Source organism: Vulpes lagopus, chromosome 11 (assembly GCF_018345385.1).
Source record: "Vulpes lagopus strain Blue_001 chromosome 11, ASM1834538v1, whole genome shotgun sequence".
NCBI classification, from domain to species: domain Eukaryota; kingdom Metazoa; phylum Chordata; class Mammalia; order Carnivora; family Canidae; genus Vulpes; species Vulpes lagopus.
The window spans coordinates 21,925,626-21,939,919 of record NC_054834.1 but is presented as its reverse complement, the minus strand read 5'-3'; the positions used below and the strand labels follow the sequence as shown (position 1 = coordinate 21,939,919).

General features: G+C 36.0%; 1 protein-coding gene across 7 annotated transcripts in view; it reads left to right on the top strand.

Annotated features, from left to right (window-relative positions):
* The window catches only part of CACNA2D1 (calcium voltage-gated channel auxiliary subunit alpha2delta 1), a 477,825-nt gene that overhangs the window by 67,571 nt on the left and 395,960 nt on the right, over window positions 1–14,294 (top strand). The window lies entirely within an intron of this gene.

Below are 14,294 nucleotides of genomic sequence, written 5' to 3'. Positions count from 1 at the left end.
AATACTTGATACATACTGTAAATTTATCTAGTTATGTATCTCCCAGTCATTGTCAGTATTTTAAAATTTTTATTGCTCTGATGTGTGATCAAATATTTTAATATGTTGAGTTTAATTGATTACTGATGAGGCTGAGTTTCTTTTGAATAGGTTTAGTCTTTTTTTCCCTGGTATTTTCTAGTCTCTGTGTGTTACTCTATTTCATTGTTTACATTTTTTATTATGAATTTGTAAAATTTCATGCTGGACTATGTGTTAGCTAAGTAATTCATCAGTTTATTCTCTTGGATTGTTCTGTAGAGAGTCATATTTTCTGCATATAATGAAAACATTTTCCCCTTTTCTCTTCCAATATTTATGCCTCTTGTTTCTTTTCTTGTCCTAGTAAATTAACTATGAGTTCTGTTAAAGCATTTTTGTATCAACGAGAGTGGACCTTCTTCTCTTCCTCTTTGTTCGTGATTCAAGTGGAATGTTTTGAATATTTTACTTTCAAATATTTTTTCATGTATCTGATAAATAATGTTTATTAAATTAAGGAAGTTTTTCTCCCTCCCCCTTTTTTAAGAATGTATATTTATTTTCGAGAGAGAGAGAGAGAGAGAGAGCGAGCGCAAGATTGAGAAGTGGGAGGAGCAGAGAGGGATGGAGAGGGAGGGAGAAAGAAAGTCAAGCAAACTCTGCTGAGCACGGAGCCTGCAGTGAGGCTGGATCTCACGACCCTAAGATCATGACCTGAACCAAAAACCAAGAGTCTGATGCTTAACCAACTGAGCCATCCAGGTGCCTGGTTTCTTACTCTTTCTAACTTACTGTTTTTTATTTTTTATTTTTTATTTTATTTTTTTAAATTTTATTTTAAAAAATGTTTTATTTATTCATGAGAGACACAGAGAGAGGCAGAGACACAGGCAGAGGGAGAAATAGGCACCCTGTGGGGAGCCCAATGCGGAACTGGATCCCAGGACCCGGGAATAGCGCCCTGTGCCAAAGGCAGGTGCTCAACTGCTGAGCTACCCAGGCATCTCATAACTTACTGTTTTTTAGCAAGAATAAAAATTAAATGTTAGCCGGAGCATTTTTTTGGGGGTATTATTGAAATGATCAGATCATTTAATGACTTAATTTAATGGCCTATAATAATAAGTTGAAAATAATCTGATATTAACCGTTAATTGTTTAATTAATATATTCTAGGGATTGTTCTAAGTAGGTTTTTTGGTCATAATGAATTTTATTTTACAACCCTGTGAGATGAAAAAATAGACACAGAAATGTTATTTAGATTCTTCAAGTTCACACAGTTAATATGTGCAAGTATTGGTATATCCTAATGTGGGATCATTTGTTCCTTCCTGGAATATGTTTTATGGTCATGGTGCATTATTTTTTTTTACCATTTTCTCTTTGATTTGGTTAATATTTTATAGAGGTTTTTTGCTTATGTTCATAGGTGAGATCAGTTTACAGTCTTTTTTGGGGGGCCTTATAGTGGGATAACTTTTGGCTGTTTCTCTTAGTGTATATTAATTTATAACCCGAAAAAATGTAATGTTATTTCAAAAGATCACTTATAGTTGCTCTGAAACAATAATTGTGAAAACACTGATGTCAGAGGAAGCTAGAGTCAGACTGTTCAGTTAGCAGGCAGGCAACTCATGCAGTAGCCCGTACACTAGATGAAAAAGTCTTTCAAAGCAGTGACTGAATGGAGAGGGAGAGATGACAAAGAGTTTTGATTGTAACAGAGTTAATATTAACAATTAGCAAATTCCTCTTATGTGTCAAACCCTAGCCACTGTCATTGACACTGTGAAGGTAAAAGTTGAATGGAGAGCTTGGCAAATTATTATGAACTACATTACCCTTTTGATATTGTAAGTAAATCATACAGGCTCCTGGAAAGATTTACTGAGAAGTAAATATTTGAATATCGCTTTAAAGGATAAATGGAGATTTTCTAGGTGAAAGATTTCAAGTAAGAGGTATTTCCAGCAGAGGGAATTACAGTGTGGAGAACTGGTACATTAGGGGAAAACAAAAACAAAAACAAAAAAACAACCAGTATGTGATGATGTTAGTAATGTCTTTTACTCAAATTATTTCAGATTTCTGAATTTTTATACAAAATAATCTTAAGATGAATTTGTGTAATTCTGAGTAAGATTGGTAGAAGGATCCTTGATATGTTGTCAAAAGAAAAAAATATCAATAGAAGGTAAGATTGGAAATATAGGAAGTGCTAGTTCTTGGAAGCTGCTTGTAAAACATTGGAGTGTAACTGACTGATCTATGTGGAAATTTCTGAACGGGGAGTAAAATGATAGATAGGATCTGGCTATTATGAGTAACATATTCTCAGGGCTTTACTTTTTGGTTCTTGTTATTATTGTTTAATAATAGAGGGAATGCAGTCCCTTAGCAGCTATCTAGAAAATTGAGACTAGATTAAATCATATGTAAAATAACATATTTCTTGGAATTAATTTTCTCTAACAATTTAAAGTAAAATGGTCCATCGATTTGCTTAAAGTCTAAAAATGCGGAAATAGAGATATTCTATTTGCACTTTAATTTCAGAATCTCCTTTTGACTTTGAATGAGAAATCAGCTATGGAATCATTTTTTCCTGGCTCATAGAACTTAATGAGCTTTAAAAAGTAATTTTAACAATTGGCAAAGCCATATAGTGTTAAGTAGTAACCTTGGTGTATTTCCACACAATTTGTGTAGCAGCTTTTCTCTGAAGAATCTAAATATTTACCTTAGTATGCCAATACTTTAGCTTCATAGGGAAGTAACTGCAGCCCCTTGGGTGGAAGTTTCAGCAAGTGATGCAGTGTGTTCCCATAGTCAAGGCAAATTCTAGTTGAAGTCTAGGTAGTTGAGGAAATTGCTAGTGGTATGGAGCCCTGGATCAAAGCTGATAGAGGTGGACCGTGCCCAGAAACTGTTACTCTCTGATTTATCAGCAGTTGCTGATGCATTGGCTTCATCCCTGTTGAATTTTCCAATTTTTTTTTGCTATAGAAACTCCGCCAAAGAGTTACACACTTATTTATTTAATTAATATTTTACTGGGCAAGTATTTTATTCCAGCAAAGCTATGCGCTTTTGATTTCAGGTAAGAAAGACCTCTCTTATATTGTTTACATTCTGTTAGAGGAAAAGAGACTAAAAATAAGAAAATATAATCATTGCAAGCCTGTGAGTGTCCTGAAGAAACCGTAAAGGCCCGATGTGAAGTATAGGTGGCAGGACAAAGTGATAGATTTAGCTAGTGTGGTTAGGAGGTTTCTGTGTGGTGGTGACATTTGTCATGGGCCTTGAAGGGATGAGAAGAAATGAGAAGGAAAAACATGGTAGGCAGAAGAAACAGCAGGTGAGAACGTGCTATTTGGTGATGGTGTCAAATTCCACATAGAGTGGCAAGATGAAAATCCCAATCTGTTCTTCTTACCCAAAATGTTAGTGAATGCAGAGGGCTCTACATCTGTGCTGGACAATGAGTGAGTTGTGTACAACGATGGCTGGCTCAGGGGTATTTTCTCGGGTTCATTTTCTCTCCATTGAGTCTGACTGCTAAAGTTTCTCTGGCTTATTAGCTGAAATATTAAGGAGTAAAGAAATCCCCAGTTAGGATTGTGGAGAACCACCAAGGACTCCTCTGCATAGTAGCTTGATTACCCTATTCGTATTTGATCCGCTGTGTTCCACAGAAAATAGGGTCATGCAAATCAAATAATATAATTTGAGCCCTTCTTTAAACCTCTCCTTATTAGTACATAGAACGCCTGAAGAGAATGTGAAAGGTGGCTGCCCAAGGTTTAGAAATAGCATATTCTATAGTTTTTCAGTATTTAGAGCGATGAACTAGTTTAAAATTGTCTTTTATGTAAATGTTTAAATATAAGATAAAGATGCACAAATGTGAGCACCGTTGCAGGGAGCCAACATAATGACTGTTACAAACAAATCACCATTCATTTATTGGTCTGTCTTTGATCTGTATACCAAAAATCAATGTTATTCAAATCCCTCATCCCCACTGAAAAGATATGGGGATAGAAAGATACTCAAACCATAAAGATCAAGGAATATTACTTTCCTTAACAATAAATTAAATATAAACAAAAATATTCTTACAAATAAAAAAAAGTCTTAAGAGAGATTTGCCTTCCCAGTTCTGTGTGAAATAGACGAAAGCGACCATATGTTCCATCATAATTGGATTAAAGGCTATATATCATTTTAGTCTCTAGGACTGTTAATTGCATATCTTAAAAGTTGCAACAATTATTTGAACAATAATATGCAGTGCATTGTCTAAAGTTTTTGGTGAGGAGCCAATTTTTTTCAAATGTGTTAAAGTAAATTTTCATCTTTTAAAAAGAAATTTCACATTCATTTTTTTAAAATGTGCTTTTATTTCTGGTCTCCTTTAGTTTTCTGCTCTCCTCCCCACTCCTCCCAACTCCATGTGTACCTCTTCCTCATCCCTTCTCTTGATTTCTTTCTTTTCCTTTGGGTCCATTGAATCTCTTTCAATTTCTTCAGTTTCATTTTCCTTCATTTAATCTTATCTGCTACCAGGTGGCTGTGGTACAAATTCAGGGAGAGTTGGTTAATCAGGAGCGTGTTATTTCCCCTGGGCTTCCCAGCTCTGTTCACTCCTCTGGATTTCTCTAATGAAAAGGAGAGATACTGTGATGGGTCCCATGTAGTCTCTTCCTTTAATTTTCTTGTCTTCGCATTCGTTTCACAGACTGCCCTTCTGTTAAGTCAAAAGAGTAAACCTAGAGAACTTGATCCCCTTGGATGGAAGTTTGAACACCTTAAACACAACCCTGACAGGGATATTCTTGAATTTATCCAGAGTGATTTCCATGGATTTTCTGAAAAATCTAGCAGGAGCAATCTGACTGAGAGATTCAGGAATAAGGTACTAAGTTTTCTCCCCAGTTTTGCTGAGAGATAATTGACCTGTATCACTGTAAGAGTTTAAGACGTACTGCATGATGGTGTGATTTATATATATTGAGAAATGACTACCACAGTAGGTCCAGCTAACTTCCATCCTGTCCTATAGATTCAGAAAAAAAAAAAGAAAAAAGAAAAAGAGGGAAACTTTTCTCTTTATGGTAAGAACTCTTAGGATCTACTCTCTTAAAAACCTTCCTATATACTATACGGCAGCGTTAGCTGTAGTCATCGTGGTGGATGTTACAGCCCTTGTACTTACTCATCTTATGACTGGAAATTTGTGCCTTTGGGCCACCTTTCCCCATTTCCCCCTGCCTTCCTTCTACTCCCCCTCCCCCTCAGTCTTTGCCTCTAGTACCTACAATCTGATCTCTTTTTCTAGGAGTTTGGTTTTTTGTTGTTTTTGTTTTTAGATTCCACATATGTGAGATCATACAGTATTTGTCTTTCCAACTTGTTTCACATAGCATCATGCCTTCAAGATCTGTCCATGTTATTGCAAATGGCAGGAATTTCTCTTATATATATTTTTTATGGCTGAATGATATTCCACTTCACATATATACCACAACTTCTTTATCCATTTATTCATCGATGGACAATTTGGTTGTTTTCATAATGTTGTAATGTGAGCCCCTGTGTTAACATAAAGAAAATGGCTTTATTTATTTAATATTAGTTGTCTTAAAGAAATAGGAAAACCAAATTAATTTCATATTATAGTAGTATTTTGCATGACATGCTAGAAATTATATAGAGAGAGTGGAGGTCTTTAAACAAAACTTAATAGCCATTTCTCTTAACCAGTTTGGGTTTCTAGTAGCTCCTTTTGTATCCAGAGGTAGACAAGAAAGCAGGGACTCTATTGATAGGTCCTCAATTACCTTATGAAGTTTTGGGGGTATTTTTTTGATCCATAATTCTGAGGTCACTTACTCCTTTTTGAAATTTGCTGTGTCCTTGTCTCCAGTTGCTGTTTTCTTCCCACAGCTCTGCATTCTTTTTGCCCAGCCCCTTTGAACCATTATGCCTGTGAGTTACTTCTTTGACTCTTGCTTCCAACTTTGCTTTTGGACACTAGCTTATTGGATCCTCCTTAGATACATAGTCCAAAGAACCTGAATGGAGGGCAGACCCAATCCACTCCTAAACCCCAAACCCAGGTCCTAGAACTTACCGCTTGGTCAGAAAGATGTTTCTATTAAACTTACATGGATGTTTATTAATCATTATCACCTGTTTGCCCTTGTTTGCTGATTCTTGCTTTTCTCTTAATAACAGGGAGAATATATAAATTCTTATTTTGCTCATGATATTCATATATTTTTATTCACTTTCACTCTTTTAAACAGAGCATAAGCAAATAAAAATGGCAGTCATATGGCCACAATTAATCAGTTAAATCCATTTTCCTTTGTCTAGGCACTAGGAATTGGATGTCTAAAGACAATTTTTTTTCTGAAATTTTTAAAATTTTAGTTGTAAATTCCAAATCAATAATCATCATTAGAAAATCAAGCCATATAGAATATATATAAAAACTAAATCTTATTTAGATGATTACCTAATAGTTTATAAGACAGATATGCCACACCTAGAAGAACTTTCCAATTGTTTTGCCTCCAAACAACAAGGTTGTTAATAAGGTGATAAATGCCTGTCACAGAAAATATTTGGGAGAATGGGCATGATAATTTTTCAGGGGTAATATATATGGGCAGCTTCCATTAAATAGGAAGCTGGACAGCAAGACCAGAAGGTTTCCTCCTTCTGCACTTTCTGGGACTGAAAATAATGTTTATTACCAACAGTCATTGGATAAATAACTTCAGTTAGAAATTTAGTGGCAAGGTATTCAAAGGTAATGTAAATTCCCATGAGGCCACCATCTCCCTGATGTGATCAAGAGATAGGAGATGATGATCCGGCCCTTGGGGAGATACACCAGGGACAGTGGAAAAGACAGCTTGCCAAACAGCAAGAGATGTGCCAGTGGACTTTTTTTTTCTATTACTACAGGTGACCTAAAACAGGTAGTGTGAATTCTAACAGGTTGCCTATGCTCAAATCCTTTTGTACTCTCTGAATAGCAAGAGGAATCCATTCAGCCTTTCGTATACAGAAGGAGCATTTGGAGAGAGACACTATAGGCTGTCAGACCTGTGGGAGGCCGCTGAGTCACATATGATTCACACATCTGGCTTTAGAAATCTTTGGACTTCCACATTACAGTATGAGGTGGTCCATTTTATAACTGCTTGTTGAAATTCACATTGGGATGTACTCTGAAATGAGCACCAGGAACAGTGACAGGATGACTGTTTTAAAAAATTAGAATTCTGTAACAATTTATCCTGAATGTTGATATTTAATTCATGTTACTGGCTGCTTCATGATTCCTTCATATTTCCTAGGGATGATGGGTTACATGGGCGTGCCATCTTACCAAAGCATTTTTCTCTTTTCACTAGGGCATGTGACATGCTTGCCACTTAAAAAAAATTGTTTTTAATTTTTAAAAAGATTTTATTTATTTATTTTCCAGAGGGAGGAAGAGAGAGCATAAGCAGGGAGAACGTCAGCAGGAGAAACAGGCACCCCATTGAGCTATAATTCCTCCCCAAGAAACTGTCTTGTGCTTGGCATGCTCAGGGTGCTCAGACCATCAAGAGAGGGGAGCACAAGGGCAGTGAACGTATTGCTCAGGCCTAGAGGGTGAAAGAGAACCACGTGAACTTTTCAACCACAAAAAGATTGAAAGCAATTAAATTGTATTTTCTGAGCTGAAAAGATATTTACCATTTCAAATTTAAAGGTTTCATTCCAATTTTTTGAGAGTTCTACACCAATGGTAAATAAAGGAATAAAATTGTTGGGGATAGGCTACCCTTACAGTGGTCCTTTCTGATGATCTTTAGAAGGAGCGTTATTTTTCATATTTGCAAGGTAATACATTTCATTGATAGCTTTTTGATTGTGAAATAAACTCTGTCCTGGAACAGGTGGCAGACAAATAGTACTGTGGGCCACACAAGTCAGTCTAGGCCTATGCATTTGTATCCTTGCATTGGATTGTTTATTTGAACCTGCATTATGAAGACAATGAAGGCCAGCTGAGAGTCATATCTCCCATTCATATTTGAAAGATTTAATGTCGCTTTTAGAATATTTTATATTTATAAACATATCAGGGCTGACTCTACATTTAACCTGTTACTTGATGTCAAATCTGTGTGCATGTTGTGAATAATAGGAGAGTCTGTGGCCCTGTACCTGATACTGACGGTGCTGTGCAATCAGTGAAAGCAGTGAAATTTATGGGTTTGTAAATAAAACAAATAGTGCTTGTTTATTTGATAATATGAATGAAAACCTAAAAACTTAATGTGAGGAAATATTGTAGCATTTCAGTAATCATGTACGTATTTCCACAGATTTTTTTTTTACAATTTTATTTATTCATTTTGAGAGAGAGAAAGTGGGGGAGGAGAGGGGGAGGGTCTCAGGCAGACTCCCTGCTGAGCACAGAGCCTGCCCTGGGACTAGATCTCATAACTCTGAGTCACGATGTGAGCCAAAATCAAGATTCAGATGCTCAACCGACTGAGCCACCCAGGCATCCCTCCACAAAGTTTTTTTAAGGAAGAAAATATTTGAGTTTCCCCAATTATTTAAATCCTCATTTCCTAACTAGAACTTTTCTCTTGCCATGTAAAACTAAGACTTCTCTGCCATTTTTTCTCCTTATATCAGTGAAGCAAATTTAGAACCCAGGACTCTGACAGTATGTAAAATAAAAGACATGAATCCTTTGTAAGTTCTGATGAGAGAAGAGTTGAGGACTCCTATCTGGTGATTTATTGATGAGAGCCAAGTCAAGTTTCAGACCATCCTATCAATTAGCATTTATTAAGATCCTATACTCTGTTGGCTTCTTGGGGCAAATTCCTACACTTTGCTAACTCTGTGACCTTGGGCAAGTAACTTAACCTCTCTATGCCTCAGTTTCCTTATCTGTAAAGTAGGACTCAATACCTGCCTCAATAGATTTTTGTAAGGGTGAGAGGATGTTCACATGACATGTTTAGAACAGCTTCTCACACTTGCATGCTCAATAGATATTATCTATTATCCATTGAGTATCTACAGTAACTTAGAACTGTGTTACACATTCTCAGTATACAGGACTGTGGCCTATCCACTCACTGAAATTAAGTATTGCTGGAGAAAAATAATACTAACAGAACACCTGTATCAATACCACATGGACATTTTGTAGGGCAGGCTATATGTATATTAGAAATTTAGGAAAAAACAATTTCTGAGGGTGTGAAGACTTGGGAGTGCCTGGAAGTAGGATCTAAGCTAAGTGCACAGACTTGAAGGATGGTTTTTGGGAGTTGAGGGGACTTAAGTAATTTCAGGTGAGCAGGAAACATGATTACCTAACATGAAAAACTGACATATTTTTGAAGCAGCTAACTGGCTTGACTGCAGATATTGATCCATATGGGGAAGTAGATTGGCCATTTAGATCAGAATCTAAATATAATAAGCATTTGGGTATTCGGTAGTATTGAAAATTTGATGAATGTGCAGTTAATAATTCAGAGAAGAAAGGAAGTATGGACATTTTTATCAGGACATTACATTATATCCACATGCTTGAATTAGGCTAAAATAAATTTTGGGAACAATCCGCAATGACTGGAAGAAATACAGATAATGCAAGGGAAGATCTTCAATAAAATGAATGGAGGTTTTATAATAAGCAAATAGGAATTCGGCTCATTTAGTTTATAGAAACAGCAGCAGCAGGTTGTGTGGCCATGTGGGACACCTCTTTTGGCACCAGGTTAGGGGCCTGTACTGGAGGTTGTAACTAACTGTGATGTGTCGGACTACAAGACAAAGCTGTCAGGGCCTCAAGGGAGCAAATCCCTACAGGGGAACCTTCCCCCTTCTAGCTAACCATGAACTACATTAATATCAGCCCTAAAGTGTATTGCTCATTTGTTGTCTCGGAGGCTGCAAGCAGATTGCTAGAGCTGAGGCAAAAAATATTAACTAAAGAAACAATAAAAAAAAAAACCCAATAAAAAATGCTTGGATAAAACAAAAATCAATCCAAGATGGTATAAAAAGTAGGAACGAAGAATCTTTGATCTTTGAGAATGAGGAGTATATGTATTTATGACACAGATTAAACACATGCACACACACACACACACACACACAGGAGCAGCAAGAGGCCAACAGAAAATGAAGGCAGAGGAACAGGAACAGCTTAAAATCTGATTTTAGTGATAACCCTCCCTTTTTTTCCCCCTACTCTCAAGGACTTTTACCTTTCCACTCTGATTAGCATGTTCACATCTCTTTCTGCATTTCTTACAGGATTGACTCTAGATAAAAATGGAACACTAAAGCATTTCACAAGTCTAAACAGCTTTCTAAAAACAGAGCAGCAGTGTTATTGAAAATGGTTTCAATTGAGAATAATTTCAGGAACTAACATTCCTGGCATAACACCCATCTCACAAACAATCCTAGATTTAATGTAGATATCAAGCACTCCTGTTACACCAGAATAAAAAAAAAAAAAAGTATTTCATGATATAGTCTTCTACGATATTATAAGAAATGCCTATTTAGCAAAATAGTGTGTCTGGGCCATCTACATCTTTGGCTTACTTATGTTATATTTATCCGACTACAGGAACACTGTGGGTGGTTTATTACATAACAAAAAGCAGTGTGGCATTGGTGGGCTATTTATAGCAAGCAGAACACTTTTGAAATATATGATCTTATTACTTTAAATTTATGAATCAGCTCTTTATATATATCAACACAACTGAAGTGGTCAGATGGTCAGATCTTCTGATATTTTAATTTTTTTCCTAGGTCCACAAGGTGTAACTATGTCTCTTATTTCCTTGGGGTAAAAATAAAATTATTTCTTAAGAATAGTGGCATAGGTGAAGAATGCTCAGGACTAGGGCTTTAAAGGGTGCAGGCTGCTTTCTCCCTGGCTCCTCCTCCCAGCCCCCACCTTTCCCTTTCCCCTCTGGATCTTCTGTTTTTTTTTTTGCTTTTCTCTCTTTTTTTCTCTTTTTTTTCTGTTCTCTTTTCTTTAGTCCCTAGGATAATTGTTAGTGGGATAATTAAGGAGGGTGTGGAAGAAAGATGTCTGTTTTACTACTCTCTCCTTGCTAATAGCAGTGGGTTCATACACATCCTTCTCTTTTTTAGAGGACTTACCGCATCAAATATAGCTAGGAAGGACAGTTAACTTTGGTAGGATCTATTTTAACAATTCTTAGCTATCACTTTGGGTCCATTGTTCAAAAAGGCAAATTCTCTCTGTAGCATTTAAAACAATTAAATAGATAACTATGTAGACTTGACACTTTGTACTCAACCATTACGCTACAATAGATTAAACAGGGTGTAATTTGTGCTGTTCTGAATTTGATGTTCCTCAAAGGCATGGAAAATGAAATGGATTGCCATTTTTTTTTTTTTTGTATTAAATAGTTTCCTGAACTCTGCACTATCCTTCTGAAAGCAGGGAAATCTGACCTCAAAAGGAAGAGTATTAAATGCATGGAAAATATTTTTCTTTTGAATCTAGTGAAAACTTGAATATTTTCTGTATTTGCTTGTAAAATTTTGGCTCTTTCTGTACCATAAAGTGAAATAATTAAGAGATTATCTTAATTATTCGATAAAATATTTGAGTATTTAGAGATCTCATAGTGAATTCTCAAAATTACCCTGAGTCTGCAGACATCATCAAATAGTTGGAAACATAGTCAGTTGACTCTGAGTTATTTTAGGGGCAGAGAAAGATTACAAGACTTTTTTTTTTCTATGACATTTATTCTACAATTGAAAGATTTGGATTGATAACGTGTCACTTTAGAGATTTAATAATCCCCTTACAATAGTAAGTCATATTTTGAAAATTTGCTTCTTGTTGAAAAGTGGGGGCTTTTTATAGATGCATGGGTCTAGCAGTTCATTTTTTCTGATGTGGATTGTGGAGAGAAGATATTTAGTAGATCAGTCACTTATTCTACTTAAATAAAGATAATTGTGCTTTTTAAAAACACAGTAATGCAATTACATTTCATTTTGACACATTTTCTATATATTCAATAAATACTTGTGTGCCCACTTATATCGAAGGCACTGTATTTAAATATTGAGGATTCAGTGATGAATAAGAATAAAAGTATATACATTTAATCTTGAAAGTGTACAGAAGAATAAGCAAAAAGCACAATTAAAAAGCTTTGGGTTAGTGGATAGAGGAGAACATTTTTTTGTTTGGGAGATTGTGATATTCGAGTATTTGTGGAATTTTTTCTATCACAATGGGGTAGAGGGTTAATTTCAGGGAGAGGTTCTAGAGCAAACACAGAGCCTGGGAAAGGACAGCACACATGGAAATGCACAAAGTTGGCTTAAGTGAAAGGTCTTAGAAAAAAAGAAGCTGGAAGGCTGGGTGGTTTAATTTTTCTAAACTTTAACTTTTCTCATCTGTGAAAAATGAACACTAGTTTTTGTGAGATCTGATGGGAGTGAATGTTAATCACTTGGGTATGGAGTTTGGCTTAAATATAAAGTCTCAATGCATTTAGCTATCTTTCAACTGTTTTGCGGAAAAAAAATGCAGGAAGGCTGTTATTTAACAAAGGATTGGAGGATGAATATGATGAAGAAATTGATGGGATGGATTGAGAAGATGGTTTGCCCATGAGAAGGAACATAACTAACAGTACTATGGGGAAGAAAGGTCATGAGTTCAGGTTATAGATATTTTGAGAAAGAGTGATGGTAGATCAAGATGGAATGGTCTAGCAAAGGGTGGTCAAGATAGAACTGGAGCTGACATGTTGGGATTATATACGTGAGGCTGATAGTTGAAGTCATGAGATTTTGAAGGAGTACAAATAAAGAAAAGAGAGAAAGGAGGAAAGGATCAAACACAGAAGTTGAGAAATAGCAGTGTGTGATCTTAGGAGGATGAAGAGGAATCAGACAATAATGTAGACAAAATATTAGGAGATAGGGTCTCAGGAGCTAACGGAAGAGTGGGTTTCAAGAGGGCCGTGGAAAAGTGGAAGATGGGGTAGTGAAGGGATGGGAAATAGTTCTGTTGGTGATACGTTTCTGATCTTTAGAGTGAGAAACAAAAAGCTATCATCCTAACAGTGAAGCCTCTGTTAGAGGCTCACTTGAGTCTTGAGTTTCATTTCTACTGAGCAGAGTAAGTGTGCTCATGTTTGAAAAACTTGGAAATCCAATGTTTTCTCATGGAAATAGCTTTTACTTATGTTCATTCATATCTATATGATCAGATATACATTGGTTGGAGACTGTAGTATATAGTTATTCCTAAGAGAAGGGCTTTCAAAAAGACTATTAAACTCCCTGGAGCAATTCGTTCTATTTTACAATGATTTTAGAAATTTGTTCTTTAAGAAAATTATATATGTAAGTGATTTGAAGTGTGCTGTGGATACTCAGTTCCATCTGCCAGCATACTAAAAAGGAAAAAAATAATGAGAAAGATTTAAAATTTGATCAGTAAGTGTTTTCACATTTCCTAGAAATATTTTAATATGATTTTTTGTTTCATAGAAAAGAAATTTAGAAAATAAGCATTGTGCATGAATACAGTACTCTAACATTTTAATGAGGTTTTTGGTTGTCTTCATTATTTAGGATGAATAGAGATCTTGAAATTCCCAGGTCCTTGAATTCACTTTTCCTTACCTTCTTTCCTGCCTGCTGATATCTGCCCTGCATTCATCGGAACACCTTTTTGCTTTCCTCTTTCCATCTCTGGTCAAGAGATGGTGAAGAGATTCACACAGTTGTGCTGGTTAGTACCAGAAAAAATGATGACCTCCAGTCTAGGGCACATCTTTAAATACCCTCCAGCTCATGCTCTTTTTAAATCTCCAACTTTCTTTCCAACTGCCCTACCTTAATGCTGCTTGTCACTGAACAGATGACTTGTCTCTTTTCTTACAAAAGAAATAGACACCAGTAAGTAGAACTGTCTCAACTTTTCAAGTTGTTCTGTTTATTTCCATTTATCTAAAAGCTTTTACATTTCCCCTCCAATCTCTCTGAAAGAGGTATCCTCCCATCTAGCCGTGGATTAGGTTTCTCCTAGGTTATGCTTATTTCTTACTCATTCTCTGCCCTTAGGTTTGGAAGACAGGGCAAGAAAAGGCCTAATTAATCTAGAGCTTCTGAAGGACCTTGCTCTGTCAAAAATTATGTGCTCTCTC